At 37.0% G+C, this 5,146-nt stretch overlaps 1 long non-coding RNA gene across 1 annotated transcript in view; it reads right to left on the minus strand.

Moving 5' to 3' along the window:
• The window catches only part of LOC131728232 (uncharacterized), a 2,427-nt gene extending 2,333 nt beyond the window's left edge, over nucleotides 1-94 (minus strand). The window contains exon 1 of the long non-coding RNA XR_009322596.1: nucleotides 1-94. This exon is cut by the window's left edge and continues 198 nt beyond it. This is a non-coding gene — a long non-coding RNA (uncharacterized LOC131728232).
• Nucleotides 95-5,146: the final 5,052 nt, after the last annotated feature.

The following is a 5,146-nucleotide window of genomic DNA, read 5'->3' on the forward strand; positions in this document are numbered from 1 at the left end:
CTGTGTAAAAAACAGCAATAAAAAAAACCGATGAGACAGTGCGATCTGTAAAAATCTGCTGCAGGTTTTCGCATCTAAGCTTTGTGAACACTGATGAAACTGAACTAACTACTCTGCTCTGCACTCACAGCATTAAATGCGATCGCATCCATAGCGCCACCTAGCTGTTGTGTCAGAACTCGCGGTTCATTTGGGTCTTTGAAATGTATCTCAGTTTACATACTAATTAACTTTGGAAATTTCCCTCTTTTTTCCCTCTGCATTTACCATGCTTTACCGTACGTTTACCATGTTTTATGCAATATATTTTCATACTTGCTTTTTATATTATTTACTGCACTTAGTACACTACACAATTGAAATCAAACCATTTAAAAATAAAACACATTACCTGAGCAATGGGTACAGAAGTGAGATGATATATGCAGTCTGTAAGTTTGCTTACATTTATTTAGATGTGTTTAAGCAGTGCAAACACATTTATACTGTTAGCTTTTTTCTGGATGTTCCAGAAATCGACAGTTTAATATAAATGTACATACTACCAGATCTATGTATGGACTGCTACAGAGATTGGCCCAAGTGATGAAGTTTCCCATGGTGCAAGATGTCTGATGCAATTGTTGTGAATGTACATTACATGCTTCTGTTAGTGCACAGACAATCTTTCTGTAATTATCTTTAATGAAATGAATGCCTGCTACAGATGGTGCAAGTATTAAAGTGACCAATATGAAATGCTTGAACTGATCAATAACAATCAATCAATCAATCTTTATTTTATATAGCACCTTTCATAGTGGACCACCATAACAAAGCGCTTTACAAGATGCAGTAACATCATGTATTATGCATGTAGCATAATACATGAAATAGTAGCAGCAACTAATAGCAGATATCAGGCTTAAAGAGCATGGAAAGCAAGAGAGAACAAGTGGGTCTTGAGAGCATCATCACGCACCAAAGCTGGGAGGGGTTTCCAGACAGTCGGAGCCATGAAGCTAAACGAGTGTTCTCCAAGCGTGGTGCACTTTTGATGTTACTAAAGTGGACAGACAAAGACAAGAAACAACTGATTCAGAGACATCCACCAAAGATTGATTTGTCCGAATCTTTATTGTGTTTGACAGAAGGACCAAGAGAACGTAATATACTTTTTGGCCCGTGGCCTTGTACTGTACAAACTCAGTACAACTCGTATAGTTCGATTGAAATAAGAATTAAGAAAATAACTACAGCGTTATTTTTATGAAAACAATCCAACCACAAACTGTGTACAAACTGTTGACTATACTTTAGTAGTCGCCAATTGTTTTTTTTTTTTTATCATTTTCTCCCAATTTAGAATAGCCAATTATTTTTAGGCTCAACTCACCGCTACCACCCCGTGCTGACTCGGGAGCGGTGAAGATGAACACATGCTGTCCTCCAAAGCGTGTGCTGTCAGTCGACCACTTCTTTTCACACTGCAGACCCACCATTCAGCCACCTCAGAGTTACAGTGTCGGAGGACAACACAGCTGTGGGCAGCTTACAAGCAAGCCCACAGGCGCCCGGCCAGACTACAGGGGTATATTTTATGAGGAAAAAAGTCGGGACCAAGTCTGTCTAATTAAGCGAAGGTGTTGAGTTATCCACCAGTCAAGTTAACCATAATTTACAATATATATATATATATATATATATATATATATATATATATATGCAGACGTATATGGGTGTCTGTATACGTCAAATATACGGACGTCTCGGGGCCTTATTGCATTTATAACCTGAAGGGCCTTATTGCATTTTAATCCAGGTAAAATAATGGATTTGAAAAAAACGCATAAATCATGTTTAGGGCATATATATATATATATATATATATATATATATATATATATATATATATCCTATATCCTTACGCCAAGAATTTATAACTTTGAACTACACACCAAGTTAAACTGAGTAAATTAATTTATTTGAAATATGCAAAAGAAACTACTTTATTTTTGATATTGTGTACATTGCCATTGGAAAGATACACCAAGGGGGCGGAGTTGAGACGGAGTTATTTTTTTTTCCCTCTCAGTGCAGACACTGTTTGAGCAGAACAGTTAGGAGGAATTTAGTACATTTTCAAGGTCTGTGTCGGAATGGGGTGGATAATGTGCTTAAGTGTCTTTTTGTGTTTTTCTGTACCATTTACAAACCACTAAAAATACATTATTTGAAGTTGGAATGAGTGAGTATAAAGACAGTGATTTTTTTTTGGTATTTTTTTCTGTTTTGCTATCTTCCAGTTCATTTAATTGTTGAACTGAACACTTAATCCAAATCAGCATGCCTACCTACTACTTTTGGGATTTTTTGCTGGTAATTGGTCACTGACTTTTACTGTACATCTGTAACTGTAAACAAGATGGCTACCGGTACTTTAAATTCTGTGAGACAGTGCAGTGATTTCGAATATGTGACAAGGCTCCAACTGTCCATATCCATCCAATATACAGACAGCTGGAACCTTGCTCGACCAATCACACTGATTGTTTCAGGTTCCATTGCCAGCCCTGTATTATATACAGTGCATTCCGTTTATAAGAATAACTGATATAAGAATCAACCGAATATAGTGATCAAAACCACTTGAACCAAATCATTCCTATACTAGCCAATGTAAAATAATACGCTTGTAAGAATCAAGCAATCCGCTTATAAGAATCATTTCGGGGCAAACTGACTACATGTAATACTATACTTGATCAAGTGCAATGCCGTGTACAGCCAGTAAAAGCTGTTTTTTAATTTGATCACATCTTACACGATTAGGTACGTAACTAGCGTGGATCGTGCAATGATGCAGAAAACACTGCACAAGTTTGTAATCAAACAGTGACTGTGCCACTGCATTGTGCAGGTATGTTTTTTGTGTTTTCTTTTAGTGAAAATGTGTTTTTAATAAAGTGAATACACGTCTTGAATATATACCGAATACAGCAGTGTTATTGTGTTGCGGCGTGATGCGGTGAGGAGGAAGAGGAGGGAGGATTGTGGAGCTTTGCGTCTCCGCTTAGTGAAAAACTGTGAGATTTGCATCGCAACTGAAAAAAAAAGTAAGCCACAGATGCTTAAGTGCAGTGGTAGTCCTGACAGTAAAATACTGTACTGTAATGTCTTTTTAATTCAAAGGCCAGTACATGTAACACCACACGGCAGTTAAACTAGGCACCCTCACGAGACGATCGCTTCTCAAGTATACTGTAGTAAAATAGGATTCTGCAGCCTTGAGTAAACATAATCGTGATCATATAACATGCTGCTTACCCACGAGGACTTGTTTTGATGTATTGTCCTCAGTGATTGAGCACCATTGACATCTGTATACTGTATTTAAACTGAGAGCACTAACTAACAGTACTTCATGTGGAACGAACACTAGATCTCTTACTCAAGTTTGGGTTTCTTTTTGTTACTCACAAAGCTATCGGCTAAGCCATTTCTTTCGAGGTGTCATTAACTGTAACAAGCACTGGCAGTTAACCAATGGACTATTATCCATAGTTTGTTAAGGAAAGCAGCTGTGTATTTTTCGTGGGCATGCATACATGCGGGAACTCGTGACATCTAGTGGTCAACCCATTACACTGCAGCCAGGGAACAAGCTCTTATCATTCTCATACTAAGTTTGATTCTGCACCACAGTAATCATATCGGTCCGCTTTTAAGAATCAAAACACCCGGGACGGATGTGATTCTTATAAACACAGTGCACTGTTTGTATGTGTGTGTGTGTGTGTGTGTGTGTATATATATATATATATATATATATATATATATATATATATATATATATATATATATATATATATATATATCTGTATGGGTTATCTGCACTGATCAGGTCACTGACTATGTGTACCAGTGCTGACTCAGTACTATGGGTTATCTGCACTGATCAGGTCACTGACTATGCGTACCAGTGCTGACTCAGTACTGTGTTGTTTCCGGAATCCAGATTGACATTTTTCAAAGAGATGATAGTAGAAAGTAGAAAGATAATAGTAGAAATAATAGATAGTAGAAAGATAATCAAGTCATTGTCTAGTAACAATCCTCTTCATAACCTAACTATTGGACGATAGTTATTTAAAGTATCAGGGAATAATGAGGTTTATTTGAGAACTGGTGTCACAGTGCAGCGTTTTAATGGCGATGGAACCACTCCAGAACCTAAAGAGAGATTTATAATTTTAGTAATTTGAGGAGCAAGATAGTCGGAATATTAACTACCAACTTAGATGGCCAGGGGTCGAGGAACAGGTCGTGAATCATGAGTGATTTTTTACATCCACAATATCAGAAACATTAACTACTGAAAAATCTGAAGTGGAATTTTTTTCAGAAATGGATGTGATGTCTTGAGCATTACGAAACAACACAGAACGGCTTCAGCCTTGTCTGTAAAGTATTAAGCAAAGTCTTCACAGTTTAAAGAGGTTGAAGAAGCAGCGTTGTGTTTTGATTGAAGAATTTTACTGAATGTCCTGAACAGTACTTTTGTGTTTCCACAACCCTCAGCTATAACAAACAATACACACACATTCCAAAAGTGCAACTATTATTGCAACACATCTTCATTTTCAAATACTTACACAATTTATATAAGCTAGTTTGTTGTGAAAAGAGACAAATATGCATGTAATGCACAGGCAACACAGGTTTTTATTAATTTAAAGTTTGTTTATCGGGCACCGTTGCTAGAGAATGGTGCCACCCCAAACCAGCATCCCAGCAACAGACTTGCCTCAAGGACGACCTGTCTCCAGAATACAGAAGGACTCTGATGCACTTTCTGGGTTGTGGCATAATGCTACTATGATAGTTTTACACTCTACATCATGTCAATGAGTGTAAGTACACAATGTAATCATAACTCTACAGAATTTACAAGGATTAGATGATCCCTGTATGACATAAAATGGCTCTTATTAGTTTTAATTTAAATGTCTCACAGTCAGTGAAAACTAATTAAAGACACTTCATAAGCAGGGAATGGGAACATTAGATCATGTACTTCTATGGATCAGTTTCACTGATCTGACACTTTCTTGTAACGCCCTTGAAGATTTTCTTGCCTTTCATTTAAAAACAGGTTTCTTTTAAA

The sequence above is a fragment of the Acipenser ruthenus genome, unplaced genomic scaffold, assembly GCF_902713425.1.
Source record: "Acipenser ruthenus unplaced genomic scaffold, fAciRut3.2 maternal haplotype, whole genome shotgun sequence".
NCBI classification, from domain to species: Eukaryota; Metazoa; Chordata; class Actinopteri; order Acipenseriformes; family Acipenseridae; genus Acipenser; species Acipenser ruthenus.